At 34.8% G+C, this 16,852-nt stretch overlaps 1 long non-coding RNA gene and 1 other non-coding gene across 7 annotated transcripts; both read left to right on the top strand.

Moving 5' to 3' along the window:
* Positions 1-3,537: 3,537 nt before the first annotated feature.
* Positions 3,538-16,708, top strand: LOC131610766 (uncharacterized). Of its 6 annotated transcripts, XR_009286631.1 has the most exons (6): positions 3,704-4,538; positions 4,724-4,844; positions 5,353-5,487; positions 8,502-8,740; positions 13,185-13,227; positions 13,511-16,708. It is a non-coding gene; the product is annotated as an uncharacterized LOC131610766 (long non-coding RNA). The 6 variants fall into 6 exon arrangements; XR_009286632.1 differs by lacking the exon at positions 13,185-13,227; XR_009286628.1 differs by lacking the exons at positions 8,502-8,740; positions 13,185-13,227; positions 13,511-16,708 and adding an exon at positions 3,538-3,697 and having other exon boundaries at positions 3,848-4,538; positions 5,353-6,266.
* Positions 3,607-3,709, top strand: LOC131615275 (U6 spliceosomal RNA). The gene has a single exon (XR_009287699.1). It is a non-coding gene; the product is annotated as a U6 spliceosomal RNA (small nuclear RNA).
* Positions 16,709-16,852: the final 144 nt, after the last annotated feature.

Raw genomic sequence — 16,852 nt, 5'->3', positions numbered from 1 at the left:
TGGGGATGCATCTTTGTTGTTGATGTGACTACGTATTTCTTGTTCTAGTCAAAAGTCAACTGTTAAGGTGAATTAGGTCAAAACCCTAATTGTGGACCAGATGAAATTGATGACTGTGGATCTCAAATTGAAGTACAACTTCCATTGGATTTGACATAGGAATCATTTGAAAATGGTTGGGCCTTTTGGATCATGCTTAGAAGCTTTGTAAGGTTCCCCAAATGTGAGCCTGATTTCAGTCCCTGTTAAGTCCAAAACCCTAGTCTGGTGACCTGGATAGGTTTGGGGAATGATGCCTGGAAATTGAAGATCATATGTGGATGGATGAAACATCTTGAGCCCTATGATTGTGTTGAGGATCAATTCATTTATTTATTGTTCCTTTGTTTGAACTTCCCGACTTTGAAAACCCTTATTTGAGTACTTAATAAACAAGTGACTGCCTTGGGTATCTATTTTGCATTAGTGGAGTAGATTGAGATGTGACATCTCAGGGGGGGGGGGGGTCAAAAATTAGGGTATGAGAGATGCCCCAATTTAAGTTTCTCCCGTCGAACGGGATGAAGAGTGACATCTTGGTCTCTGTTGAATGGGAGTGACTTAAATACAAAAGAATGCCCAATTTTGGAGCTCTCTTGAGATGTCGGAATGGTGATGATGTGATGCAGAGCTTGAAATCTGCAAAGGATGTTGTGATGAAAGATGATTGTGAATCGCATGACCTTATCATGACATTGTATTTTACGGTGGATAAGGAGACAGACTCCCTTAGGGACATGCTATGTGACTCTTAGCGATGAAATGGAAATGCAGAACATGCTTGCCATCTTCCTTTGACTAAGTAGTCTTTCTTAGAAAAAAGGTAAATAAACTTCCCCTTGTTTCAGATTTCCAATAATGAAACTGGTCTCGGTTTCTTCTTAGTAGGTATTCCACTTGTAAGGTTTGAAATAAACTTCCTCTCATTTTAGATTTCCAATCACAAAATTGGTCCCAGTTTCTTCTTAGCAGGTATTCCACCTGTAAGGTTTGAAATAAACTTCCCGTCGTTTCGAATTTCCAATCATGAAACTGGTCTCAGTTTCTTCTTAGCAGGTATTCCCCCTATAAGGTTTGAAATAAACTTCCCCTCGTTTCGGATTTCCAATCACGAAACTGGTCTTAATTTCTTCTTAGCATGTATTCCACCTGTAAGGTTTGAAATAAACTTCCCCTCGTTTCAGACTTCCAATCACGAAACTGGTCTCAGTTATCTTGAAATAAACCTCCCATTGTTTCGGATTTCCAATCACGAAATTGGTCTCAGTTATCTTGAAATAAACCTCCCCTCGTTTCGGATTTCTTATCGCGAAACTGGTCTCAGTTATCTTGAAATAAACCTCCCCTCGTTTCGGATTTCTTATCGCGAAACTGGTCTTAGTTTTCTTGAAATAAACCTCCCCTCGTTTCGGATTTCCAATCGCGAAACTGGTCTCAATTTTCTTTTGGACGATATCTCAGATAAAGAGAAAATCTCCAAAGTTTTGATTCTTTATCAGACTTCTCGCCGAGATTCGTCAGGAGATGCCATCTGATATATTACAATTTTAAGGTGCTAATGACTTGAAATTAAAAGCGGACGATCTGTTTTTGGGAGAAAACTACCATTCATCGACTAGCTGGGGAGTTAACGAACTGTTTTCCTGAGGAAAATTGCCATTCATCGACTTGTACTGGAGATTGGACGAACTATTTTCGGGAGAAAACTGCCATTCGTTGATTAGCTGGGAAATTAATGAACTACTTTCGGAAGAAAACTGCCATTCATCGACTTATGTTGAGGATCAAACGAACTGTTTTCGGGAAAAAATTGCCATTCGTTGACTCTACGTGGATTCTTATATGAGAAAGCGTGCGAACTGTCTTCGGGAGAAAACTGCCATTCGTTGACTCCGATGGGGACTTTCATATGAGAAGGTGGACGAACTGTTTTCAGAAGGAAACTGCCATTCACCGACTCCGCGGGGATGGAGATGATCTGTTTTCATAGGAAAACTACCATTCGTCGGTTCTGGCTGGGAGAATGGATGAACTGTCTTCGGAGGAAAACTGCCGTTCATCGACTCTGTGGGGATTCGCTGGAGAAGTCCCCTGAATGTAACAAGACTGTCATGTGTCGACGCCTGGTCATTATCGTCTATGTCGACGTAGGCCACTCATTCTTTCTTATTCTTACATCGACTTCACCTTCCTCGAAATATGTCTTAGTTACAATTGAGGAATTTTTGAGTTATTTACATCTCAATTCCTCGAAATACACTCGTTCACATCTAAGAAAGACAATCATTACATCTCAATCACATTAACTAGCCATAACAAATAATACACACATTTTATCATTTTTCCTAAGTGAATTACATGTTATTTCGTATCTTTTAATGTTGAACATAACATTATTCTCTATTATACACAAATATATGTTATTCCCATTTATCTCACACAGAAACAAAACACATATAAACATGAAAAGGAATAGTCAATTCACGAAGAGAAAACATGTACACATGTACCACACTTTACCACCAGGATCTTTCCAAAGAATGAAGAACTACTAAATACCGTCCAATCTAGGATGTTGTTAGACATATTTCTAAGAAAGTCACAACTCAATACTCACTTTATGTATTTTGTTTAGAGTCAAAGGAAGTTGATGAAGCTCTCATCGACGAACATTGATCTTGTGCAATCCAAGATGAGTTAAATCAATTTGAGAGAAACTGTTTGAGAACTTCTTCCAAAACCTTCATCTAAGATAGTGATTTGAAGCAAATGGGTCTTTCACAACAAACTTGACTATAATGAAATTTATTTTAAGAAATAAAGCAAAATTTGTTGCGATAATAGAAGAAGTTCAAATGTTGAACAATGATAAAGCATCAATACAAACAGCAGATCAAGCGATGCAACCTAATGATAATAGAAGAAGTTTATGCGTGTTGCGGTATCCTTTTGATGACGAAGCATGAAATACTTTGATCAAATACATATTAGTTTAAATGTTGAACCACAAAAGTGTGAGACTTCGATTATATTATGATGATTTTGCATGGTATATCCAAGTGTTGATTGACCATATTATTGTCACTAGTTTGTTTATATTTTATGTTTATCCGACTTTAAGATACATGCAATTGTTTTTGTATAATTTAATTTTTATATATTTTCTAATTGAGAGATAAAATAGAAAAAAATAAATTGAGTTGGAGACTTTTAGTTAAATTAAATAATTCACTAAGTGTTAGAAAATTTTATTAATGAAGAGTATGAAATAGATTACTTAAAAAAAATTGGCTAATAGAATATGGTTAATCGGTTAATGAGTAAACAACAACTTATAATAATACTAGTCAATTAATAAGTAAAAAGTAGCTAACAATAATATTAATATTCAATGAATAAATAAAATTAAAAATAGATGGAGATTGAAGAAGAGAAATAAGAAGCGGGTTTCACAGAGCGAGGAGAAATAATTGTATTAGTTAGGTTTGTTACTTACTTTTAGTCCCACATCGAATGCGTTCTTTGTTTTTAGAGTGTTTATATACCACAGTTAAGTCACATCTGTTTGTCCCTTCGGGGACATCCGATAAAATTGGAACGATACAGAGAAGATTAGCATGGCCCCTGCGCAAGGATGACACGCACAAATCGAGAAATGGTCCAAATTTTTTTTTGACTTTTTTTGATCAGACATTATTAGGGTTTCGTTTTCCATTATTACTTTCCTTTTCTCTTTGTTTTTAGTTTAGGGTTTTGTTCGTTTTCTCTTTGATTTTGCGTTTAGGGTTTTGTTTTTCTTTCAATGCAGGTATGTGGTGTTCATCACGATTTTGAAATTGGGGGTGACTCACTCCTACTTCAACCAATAATTATCTTGAGTTAAGTTCTTGTTCTGATTTGGTTATTATACAAAATTTTATTCTATCAACATAGCTTTCAGTTTTATTCTGATTTGGTTATGTATTGTTAAATCATTGTTCTGATTTGGTTCGCCATATAGATAACATCATAGCTTTCAATTCAATTATGTGATAGATATCAAATTCACCATATACATAACATTATAGCTTTCAATTCAATTCTGTGATAGATAAAACATCAAATAAATACATTGCCAAATTGTGTTTCTATCTCATTCATATATACACTTTTCACCCATTTTCCCACTAAAAGGGAAAAGGAAAATACTTACAACATGCCCATATTCTACAAAATGTCAATACTAATCTATGTCACTGTCTTGCAGTTCAGTATCATAGACCATTGAAGCCAGAAATTATATGCAAAAACACATCTTCTGTGCAAGGAATTGTGAGACCGCCCATTGGATGATGATATCCATATTCTTCCCCTGCTTGACTCAGCAACTCTTGAAATGAAGCTTGGTTCAAGTATGACATGGGGATCACAAACCGCTTCATTTCTTCTCCCACGTACACTGCAAGACATCCCTTTGGCTACTTTTGATGATGTTTGGCTGCTACGTCTAATAGCTGCAGGTAAACGGAAACCCATTTTAAATGTTTCAAATAACAATCTAAAGTTCTCAAATGTATCTTACTTTTTTATATTTGAGTATGTGAACTAGTTGGCTGTGATGGTTGGTTGTGAAGGAAGATAGTGTATTTATAGTCTGCAAGAGTTTCTTCAAATCCATTTCCTTGATAAATTATTCTTGTTATAGGACGGGGTCCATAAGATGAGGGATCACCACATGGTATTGTCTTGGACGGTTCAAGGCCCCACCTTCTGAATGAAAGGCCACTAGATAGACAGCCCAATTCAAAGTCAAATGAGGTGGCTAGGTTAGACTTAATGCTTTGATTTATTATGGATACTCGTATTTTCGTAGACACGCATTAGACATGTCTTATGTTTTCTTCATATTGTTGATATCACCGCTCACTGCCAGACATATATACAGCCAGCTACAAATATTTCTGCTGTTGTGTGAATTCTAATGTATATCAATAATGCATAGTTGGATACAAATCATCATAAATGTAGGGAGGCAGGAACACATGGAACTTTCATCAAAGGCCCGGTCAACAGTCAAAATATATTAATAGTACATGTTTCAACCCACAAGTAGCAGCAGACATACTGGATATTTTTTTAAGTTCAACACTCATAAGTCCCTCTCACTGCCAAACTATCTTTAAAGTGTCAAACAAGTCAAAGTTCTCCATTTAAAATTGATAAACTGAAATGGCATACGTAGTTTGAATGAGTTTCTAGCTTTCAACAACTGTGATGGCTTTTTTCATTTTTATTTATGTTTGACTCTTAACTTACATTCACTTTCATGAATAGTTGAGGCGAATTCAAAGTAAAGGGATGCCGTTGCCATTAGCTGCCTGCTATAGGATAACAACTGTGACCTCAATCCATATGAAGAGTGCGGGTAGTTCATGTGATAATGGTCACCACCGCCTTCTTCAATTGTCGGTAGATTCTTGTCTTCTTTTCATTTCAATGCTACTGACTTTCTTCAAAATTCTATCACATGTAAAACAAGTTGATTTTTTTTTTTTTAATAGATTTATTTCTTTTGAGCTTTTTTATATGGCCTCACAATGTATCCAATATAATAACCAGCCTTGCATTACCATATCTACACTGTAAGAATACTCCCTTTCCATAAAATTGGTGCATGGTAGACTTTCCAACTGTAAGAACATATCTTCGTTGGAGGGAATTCTAGACCTTCCATTGGATAACAGTAATCAAATTCATCTCTAGTGTGGAGTAATTGACAGTACCGTTGCATGCATGCTCAGAATTTGTCTTGTGAGAGTTTCTCTTGAAATGCATGTTGAGTAAAGCACTTCTCACTGGGAGCTTTTACCACTGTTTGCGCTTTCTTGAAGTTCATTAATTTTTAGGCACTTCCACAGTGTGGTCAATCTCAAAACGCCCATTATATTCACTCTTCCACTGAACTAGAAGGATTTAGATAATGTGCCATACTTTGTATTCTTGAAACATTTACTTCATTGAAAATGCAGTGTTCTATTTCACCCGGTAGTTGTTAGATCTTCTTCAAAATTAATGAGGAATTTTCACTTGCAAAGTTGATTACATTGTACAATCATATTTTGTAAATTGTAATATTATATAAAATATATAACACCAGATTTACTTCTTTTGTCCCCACATTTTTTTGTCCCTCTGCATAAAACTAGGCATATGATATAAAAATAAAACTGTAATTTTTTAAATGATTTTTGCAGCTTTAGTGGAGGGACTGGTTCACTAGTAGCAACTATCTATTTGTGAAGAAAATTTGAGATGTTTTAACATGTAGGCATGTCTGAAACACAAGAATCATGTGATTGCAACGTTTTAAAAATGAGTAGGTTTTCTTATCTATGTGGACTAATTTCATTTTGTGAATGGTCACCATGTTTCCGGGACTTACGTGTAATTATTCTCTCAATTCTTAAGCAATTATTCAATCTTTGAGAAAGACCTCTAGAAAGTAGCTTGTGATCTGTTGTGAACCACAGTCTGATTATCTCCAACTTGGCTCTTCAAGAACAATAAATATGTGCAATTCATAAATAGTGTAGTATAATTGATATTTCTCATAACTGTCCGATCATATATCAACATTAAGCTATGTTGTTAATATGAAGAGAACATGTCCATGTCTGATGCATGTCTATTGATTTTCAGTGGCTGTGGTTTGCACTCTTGTTGAATTTATTGATCCTTGATATAGGCATCTAAGACAGTACCATGTGATCTATTGTCTCATGGGCCCCATCATTTTAACAATAATTTCTCAAACAAATGGATTTCAACATACTATTGGAAACTATAAATGCACCATCTTCCTTCACAACATCACAAACCACTCAAGCAAACAAATTTACATACACTTTTCTTAAATCTGAGGAATTCAGCTTGTTTTTCAAACCATTATAAGATGGGTTTCCGATTACCTTCTATTAGACGTACTTCTTTTATAGGTAGCCTAGCATTGTCAAAAGCTTTGAATGTGCCAAAAGGTTATCTTGCAGTGTATGTTGGAGAGAAAATGAAGCGCTTTGTTATCCCTATGTCTTACTTGAACCAACCTTCATTTCAAGACTTGTTGGGTGAAGCTGAGGAAGAATTTGGATATGATCATCCGATGGGCGGCCTCACAATTCCTTGTGCAGAAGATGTTTTCTTACATATTACTTCTAGCTTCAATAGACTATAAATCTACAACTGCAGGAGACTGACATTAGATTAGCAGTGACATTTTGTACAATAGTCACAACTTAGATTTCTATAGATTTTTTCCTCTCCCTACCTTTGGAAAGGGTTAGAGTTGTCCATCTAATGACAAATTCAGGAACAAATTATTTGCTATTATTTATTTCTAGTCATAATAAAACATTATATTCAACAACTGAATGGGTTTCTATATTCTTCTTTTTATAAATTCTAAAACAGAAAATATACTGTATCTAAATTCAGTCCAATCAGCAATATTTTACTAGTTTTGAAGGAAAAAATTCACCCTGAGAGAAAAGTTACCTTGTATCTAAGTTTAATTTTTTTACACGCCTTATGATTCTTTTTTATCAACCGCTTCTTCATCTAGGCAGAGCAATATACTGAAGATAAGTTGAACCACAGTTAAATGTTTGTTTTGTCGTTTGGCGAAGTTGTTTGATAACAAAACTCTGATTAAGGGAAGCTAAGCTAGAGCCTGGTACTTGGTTTCAACTGATGGTCTAGCAAAACTTTGAATAAAGTTATTTACCTGAAATTCATGTTTAACTGCCATTTTATGTGTAGATTTTGGCTGAACACAGAGAACTAGCAATAGAAAACTTTTCATAATTTGGTCAATAAGTGGTAAACCTGAACCCTATTATTTGATGGTTTATCTTCAATTTTAGTCTCTAATTTACTGTGTCTCCAATATATGTGTCTCCAATATATGCTTTGTTCAAACTCTGTTTAAGTCCTGGAATTAGCCCCTGAAACATGTGAACTGCATTTTTTATTGTTTCGTAATTTTTCCTAAAAATATATTTTTAATTTAAGAAGGATACTAAATGAATGGAGACTGTGATAATCTTTTGATTAGTATGTAATAGACAGTATCCATTAAATTGGGGGCATGGCTTCATTGGATTGTGTTTGTGCATGTAACACAAGTATTTAAGATGACATAAAAATCAACAGATGAATTCATCAGAGTATAATTTGATTCTGTTTTAGGCTTTAATAAACTACATCTCTAGTATTAATTTAGTTAGTTTGATTAGATGAGTTCACAAAAAACAACTGACGAATTCACAAGAATATAGTTTGATTAGATTCTCATTTCAGAGTTCTAATTAAGAGGAAACATCAAAATTGACAGGAATTCCTGATGTACAAAAATTGTCTCAACTAGTCAATCTACACTACCCTATGCTAACATTCATGTGCATTTTTTGCGTATGAGTTCATTATAGGTTGTTCAAGCAAGAAGTTGTATGTAAGAAGACATCTTCCTTGCACGGAATTGTAAGACCGCCCATTGGATGACAGTAACCGAATTCCTCTTCAGCTTGGTTAAGCAATTCTTGAAATAAAGGCTCGTTCAAGAATGATATTGGAATCAAAAACCTCCTTGCTTTCTCTCCAACATACACCGCAAGATAGCCTTTTGGGACTTCCACTTGTTTGCCAGATGATGATCGTCTAATACCAGGTAAGCGAAAACCCATTCTCGTTTTGTTTCTTGACTATAAAATGATCTTAAAGAAGTAGTAGAAGAAAGTAGTGAACTTGAATTCTGATGCTTCAAGGTATGAATGGTTTGTGTTGCTTGTAAACCCAATGATGGATATTTATAGACTTTGAAAACCAATTGTATAGTGAATGAGTTATTGAATGGGTGTTAGTGGGAGCCATGGCTCATTATTCATTAATGATCACATGGTACTGTCTCGAAGGCTTTCATAGAGGACCACGGAATATGACATTGAATACCCCACCTTTTGAAAAAGAGACTAGATATAGCTTACTAAATATAATTCAGACAAACTATAAACACATCAAAAATCTTGTTCTTGTTTTTATAAACAAATGATATCTACCTGTACTTGATAATATCCAACCAATAAACCATGCAATCTTCTTGGATGCTGCTGCAACTTTGTATGGACAGACTACTGCCACATTGTTGATCTAACCGTAAAATGTGGCTAATATATCAATTGGATAAATTTAATTACCATCGATTCTTAAGAAATCACTCATTTAATCTTTGAGAAAGACCTCTAGACAGTTTCATGTGATCTCTTGTCAACATTAAGCTGTGTTGTCTATGTGAAGAGAACATGTGCCATGTCTAATGCATGGCTGAAAAGAAATGAGTAGGACAAAACCACGTGATCTTTCATTTCATGCCCCCATCATTTTAAAAATCATTTCTCTACTAAAGGCATTTCAAGAAACTGTTGGAAACTATAAATATAGTATCCTCCTTCATAACAATCACAAATCACTCAAGCAGTCAAACTTAGATACATTTTTCTTATATAATTATATGTGACAAATTCAGCCGTTTCTTCAAAATATTTGAAGTGGGTTTCCCTTTACCTTCAACTATTAGAAATGCATCATTTAGAAGCACCCAGACTTCATCAAAAGTTATGAATGTTCTGAAGGGCTATCTTTACTGTACGTTGGAGAGCAAATGAAGCAGTTTGCGATTCCGATGTCATATTTGAACCAATTTTCATCCAATGGTCAGCCTCACAATTCCTGGCACAAGATGTTTTTGTGCATTTAACTTCTAGCTACATTCAATTTCACATTCATTCCACATTTAATTTGGAAGAGAATGACTTCCACATTCTATATATGCTCGTTATCAGTTTTACATATAACAAATTCAGAATTTAAGTTATCAAATTTTCATCTACTACTTCTTTGAGACCATTCTACTACTTTTTCATCTATCCACGATGACAATTTGTTGACGGATTTTGAGGATATTTCTAACTAGTTGTTTTTTCATTTTGAGGAAAATTTCACTACCGATAATAATTGCTTGGATAATAGTTTAGTTGCGGAAACCATTCCTAGCCTTGTTTATGGACAAGACAATAATATGCTTTCTAGCATTTCCAATAAAGAGGAGGTGAGAAATGCCATTTTTGCCATGAATACTATTCAGTATTTTTAGGACATTGTCTCCAATGACATGTTTGAGGCTTGTGTTCAATTTTTCCCACTGACTGGATGCCTCCTAACTACAACAAATAGGTTTTATTGATGGTGCACATTAAGTGGATCATTATACGACAGTCGTGGTCATTTTAAGTTTAAGATTATCACCAAAGTGCTAGCTGACAGACTTGCTACTATTTTGCTTGGTATTATTTCTTCTCAACAAATAGGTTTTATTAAGGGAAGAAATATCACTGACAGCATTTGTCTGCTTATGAGGCTGTTAATATGCTTCATCATAGATCTTTTGAAGGAAATATTTTCTTGAAAATTGACATTAGAAAAGCATGTGATACTATTGATTGGAGATTCTTAATTGAAGTTATGCAATCTTTTGGATTTTGCTCCAAATTCTGTAATGGGATTGAAGTGGTCCTTAAATCTGCCAAATTATCTATTTTTCTTTTCTTGCAAGAGAGAGGTGAGACAAGGGAACCCCTTACCTCCTCTTTTACTTTTGCCTTGCAGAAGAGGTCTTAAGTAAAGCAATTTTTATTCTGGATGATTATGGTCAGCTTGTTTTGATCAAAGGTCCAAGAGGATACCACATCCCTGTGTCTTAAATGTTGATGATGTTTTGATTTTTTGCAAGGGAACCATGTCTAATATGAGGATTATTCAAAATTTGTTTACCAGATATGGTCATAAATCTGGTCAACTCATAAGTCCTCGAAGTTTGTGATGTATGCAAGCTCCATTCCTCCATTACAAAGGCAAAATATTAAGAATTTCTTGGGCTTTTCTTTTGGTACTTTTCCCTTCATTTACTTTGCGATTCCTATTTTCAAACTTATGTCTAAAGTCAACCATATGCAGCCATTGCTGATAAGATCAAAGTAAAGGTTTTTGCTTGGAAGCTTCTTGACGTTCTATTGCCGGGACAATGAGTTGGTGAAAAGTTTCATCTGAAGTATGTTTATATACAGCTTTACCATTTATATTTGGCTAGTTTCTATGAAAAAACAAGTTGACCAATGGATTAGAAATGTCACCTGGACTGAGAATATCAATCAGAGAAGAATACGATGGTTACTGTGGCTTTTAAGAAAGTATGCACTTGAAAGGAAAGAGACATTGGTCTTAGATCCTTGAGGATAACTAATGAGGTTTGCTTCTCTTGAGCTGGCTTGAGATTTGCTGACTTTTGATCATCAATAGGTCACCTTACTCAGGGCTAGGGTTCTCAGGGCTCACGAAACCATTGCTTATCTTACTGATTCCTCCATCTCGTGTGATCTTAAGATGAGAATGTTTTAGGCAAAGGACAATAGTCTTTGGCGGATTGGCAAAGGTGACAAGGTGAATTTCTGGTGTGATAATTGGAGTAAGGATTCCTTAGTTGCCAAGTTACATATGCATTTAACTCACCATCATCATATAACTGCTAAGGTTATTGATTTTATTCAAATTGATATAGATCGACTGTTCCTCACACTATCAAGCAGGTTTACCCCCAGTATCACCCAGATTTTGCGTGATGCTATCATTCTTCAATTTGAGTCTCAAGATCATTTCATATGGAACTCATACTTTTAGGTATGCATATCAATTTTGTTTCCCTGCCCCTCAAGAGCTTTCTTGGGCCAAGCTTATTTGGCATAATTATATTCCTCCTCAAAGTCTACTCAATTTTGGAGTATTGTTCACAACAAAGTAGTTACTGATGAAAACATGATCAGCAGAGGTCTTTGTGTGGTTTTTCAAACTATCATACTATTGATGCTTTTAAGTGTGAGACTAGTCAAAGTTCTTAATTTAAAATTGATAAACAGACATAAGTAGGCAAGAGATCATGGCCTAATGTGGATGAGTTCCTAGATTCAAACAATTGTGAAGACTATTTAAGCCTTGTTTTTTTGTTTTGGTATAGGTTTGACTCTTAGCTAACATTCAACTTTGACCTCAGTCCATATGAAGAGCACATGTAGCTCATATGATTATGGTCACCACTGCCTTTTTCAACTATTGGTATATTATTCCTGTCTCCATTTCATTTCAATGCTACTGACTTGCTTCAAAATTCTATCATGTGTAAAACAAGTCGAAATTTTTTATAGGTTAGTGTTTTTCCTTATAAAGATTTATTTCTTTTGAGTTTTGTTGTAAGGCCTCTGAATATATCCAAGGTAAAGGGTGCATGGCTTGTGTTTGTGCCTGCAAAGCAAGTATTTAAGATGATACAGAAACAATAGATACATAAAAAAAAACAAAAATTCCTGATGTTTATAAGTTTTCTCAACTAGTCAATCCTATTGGGCTATGCTATCATTCATGTGACTGTTTTTTAGTATGAATTAGTAATAGGTCTTACAAGCGAGAAGCGGTAAGAACACATCTTCCGTTTGGGGAGTTGTAAGACCATCTATTGAATGACAGTATCCGAATTCCTCTTCAACTAGGCTTAAAAATTCTTGAAATAAAGGCTCGTTCAAGAGTAATACTGAAATCAAGTACCTCTTCATTTACGTTCCCACATACGGTGTAAGATAGCCTTTTGGTACTTCCACTTATTTGTTTTAGTTGCACTAAATGATGATCGTATACCAGGTAAGCGAACAAATCCTTCTTCTTCTAGACAGAGCAATCAACTGAATGTAAGTTGCAGGAGAGTTAAATGTTTGTTTTGTCTGTTAGTTGGCTTCAGAATATAACTTCAAGGGTCCTGAGAAGTTGTCTGATCACAGCAACTCTGTTTCAGTCGATGATTCAGCAAAACTGTGAATCATTTGTAGTTTTTCCTTGATCTAAATTAACTCAAATACCATTGAAAATTCGGAATCACCAGTTTGATGAACATTAGATATCAATAAGTGATGTAGATGCAAATAAGTAATTGTTTTCTTCTGTTCTGGTATCTATATTGACTTGAAATTCATGTTTAACTGATATCTTATTTGTATGTATGTGGCTGGACACAGAAAACTGGCAATGGGAGACTTTTCATTATTGGGTCAATAAGTGGTAAACCTGAAGTCTATTACTTGATAATTTTCTCTTCTGATTTAGACTTTAAATAACTATGTCTCTAGTATTAATTAATACTAGTTTGATTAGATGAATTCACAAAAAACAACAGATGAACACAAGAATATAGTTTGATTAGATTCTCATTTCAGATTTCCACTTAAGTGGAAACATCAAAATTGACAGGAATTCCTGATGTACAAAAAGGGTCTAAACTAGTCTACTACACTATTCTATGCTAACATACATATGAATTTTTTGCTGTATGAATTAATTATAGGTTGTTCAAGCAAGAAGCTGTATGTAAGAAGATATCTTCCTTGCATGGAATTGTAAGACCGCCCATTGGATGGCAGTAACCAAATTCCTCTTCAGCTTGGTTAAGCAATTCTTGAAATAAAGGCTCGTTCAAGAATGATATTGGAATCACGAACCTCCTTGCTTTCTCTCCAACATACACTGCAAGATAGCCTTTTGGTACTTCCACTTGTTTGCTAGATGATGATCGTCGAATACTAGGTAAATGAAAACCCATTCTTGTTTTGTTTCTTGATAATAGGATGATCTCAAAGAAGTAGTAGAAGAAAGAAGTGCACTTGAATTCTGATGCTTCAAGGTATGAATGGTTTGTGTTACTTGTAAACTCAATGATGGATATATATCGACCTTGAAAACCAATTGTATGGTGAATGAGTTATTAAATGGGTGTTAGTGGGAGCCATGGCTCATTAATGATCACATGGTACTGTCTTGAAGGCATTCATAGAGGACCACGAAATGTGAGATTAAATACCCCACCTTTTGGAAAATTAGTCGATGAAAAAGAGACTAGAGATAGCTTACTTAATATAATTCAGACAAGCTCTAAACACATCAAATATTTTGTTCTTGTTTTTGTAAGACAAGTGATATCTACCAGTACTTGATATCCAACCAATAAACCATGCAATCTTCTTGGAAGCTGCTGCAACTTGTATGGACAGACTACTGCCACATTGTTGATCTAAGCGTAAAATATGGCTGATATATCAATTGGATAAATTTAATTACCGTCGAGTCTTAAGAAATCACTCATTTAATCTTTGAGAAAGACCTCTAGACAGTTTCATGTGATCTCTTGTCAACATTAAATTAAGCTGTGTTGTCTATGTGAAGAGAACATGTGCCATGTCTAATGCATGTCTGAAAATAAATGAGTAGGCATTGTACAAGCTAGCATTGATTTTAACATGAGCCTTTCATTCACAAGATTGGTTTGCACTCTAATAGAACTTATTGATCCTTGACGGGGGCACCTAGACAACACCATGTAATCTTTCATCTCATGCCCCCATTCATTTTAAAAATCATTTCTCTACCAAAGGGATTTCAAGAAAATGTTGGAAACTATAAATACAGTGTCCTCCTTCACAACAATCACAAATCACTCTAGTAGTCAAACTTAGATAAATTTATCTTATATGTGACAAATTCAGCCGGTTCTTCAAAATATTTGAAATGGGTTTCCCTATACCTTCAACTATTAGAAAGGCATCATTTAGCAGCACCCGGACTTCACCAAAAGTTATGAATGTGCCGAAGGGCTATCTTTACTATACGTTGGAGAGCAAATGAAGTGGTTTGCAATTCCGATGTCATATTTGAACCAATTTTCATCCAATGGTCAGCCTCACATTTCCTTGCACAAGAAGATGTTTTCATGCATATAACTTCTGGCTACATTCAATTTCACATTCAATTTGGAAGAGAATGACTTCCACATTCTATATATGCTCGTTATCTGTTTTACATATAACAAAATTCATTCTTGCACTGAAGCTTCAGAATTCAAGTTATCACATTCTATTATTGTTTATGGACAAGACAATAATATGCTTACTAGCATTTCCAATAAAGAATGCTATTTTTGCCATGAACACTGATGGAGATCCAATATCAGATGGGATTGGTGCTAATACTACTCAGTATTTTTGGGACATTGTCGGCAATGACATGTTTTTGAGGCTTGTGTTCAATTTTTCCAACTGACTGGATGCCTCCTAACTATAACAGTAACATTGTGGTCCTTATTTCTAAAATTGATGGTGCACATAAAGTGGATCATTATAGACATAGTCGTGGTCATTTTAAGTTTAAGGTTATCGCCAACGTGCTAGCCGACAGACTTGCTACTATTTTGCTTGATATTATTTTTTCTCAACAAAGAGGTTTTAATAAGGGAAGGAATATCACTGACAACATTTGTCTTGCTTTTGAGGCTGTTAATATGCTTCATCATAGATCTTTTGGAGGAAATATTTTCATGAAAATTGACATTACATTAGAAAGGCATGTGATACAATTGATTGGAGATTCTAATTTGAAGTTTTGCAATCTTTTGGATTTTGCTCCATATTCTGTAATTGGATTGAAGTGATCTTCAATCCACCAAATTATCTATTTTTCTTTTCTTGTAAGAGAGAGGTGAGACAAGGGAACCCCTTACCTCCTCTTTTACTTTTGCCTTGCAGAAGAGGTCTTAAGTAAAGCAATTACTAATCTGCAAGGGAACCATGTCTAATATGAGGGTTATTCAAAATTTGTTTCCCAGATATGCTGGTCAACTCAATTCCCTCTAAGTTTGTGATGTATGCAAGCTCCATTCCTCCATTACAAAGGCAAAATATTAAGAATTGTTGGGCTTTTCTTTTGGTACTTTACATTATTGGGTCAATATGTGGTAAACCTGAAGTCTATTATTTGATATTTTAGCTTCTGATTTAGACATCAAATAACTATGTCTCTAGTATTAATTAATATTAGTTTGATTAGATGAATTCACAGAAAACAACAGATGAACTCAAACAACAAATGAACACAAGAATATAGTTTGATTAGATTCTCAATTCAGATTTCCACTTCAGAGGAAATATCAAAATTGACAGGAATTCCTGATGTACAAAAAGCGTCTAAACTAGTCTATCTACACTATACTATGCTAACATTCATATGAATTTTTTGCTGTAAGAATTAATTATAGGTTGTTCAAGCGAGAAGCTGTATGTAAGAAGATATCTTCCTTGCATGGTATTGTAAGACCGCCCATTGAATGACAGTAACCGAATTCCTCTTCAGCTTGGTTAAGCAATTCTTGAAACAAAGGCTCGTTCAAGAATGATACTGGAATCAAGAACCTCCTTGCTTTCTCTCCAACATACACTGCAAGATAGCCTTTTGGCACTTCCACTTGTTTGCTAGATGATGATCGTCGAATACTAGGTAAATGAAAACCCATTCTTGTGATTTTTTCTTGATTATAGGATGATCTCAAAGAAGTAGTAGAAGAAACAAGTGCACTTGAATTCTGATGCTTCAAGGTATGAATAGTTTATGTTGCTTGTAAACTCAATGATGGATATATATAGACTTTGAAAACCAATTGTATAGTGAATGAATTATTGAATGGGTGTTAGTGGGAGCCATTGCTCATTAATAATCACATGGTACTGTCTTGAAGGCTTTCATAGAAGACTGTACGAAATGTGAGATTACATACCCCACCTTTTGGAAGATTAATCTATGAAAGAGACCTGAGATAGCTTACTTAATATATTTCAGACAAGCTCTAAACACATCAAATATA

Source organism: Vicia villosa, linkage group LG6 (genome assembly GCF_029867415.1).
Source record: "Vicia villosa cultivar HV-30 ecotype Madison, WI linkage group LG6, Vvil1.0, whole genome shotgun sequence".
Taxonomy (NCBI): Eukaryota; Viridiplantae; Streptophyta; class Magnoliopsida; order Fabales; family Fabaceae; genus Vicia; species Vicia villosa.
This window is presented reverse-complemented; position numbering and strand designations above follow the sequence as displayed.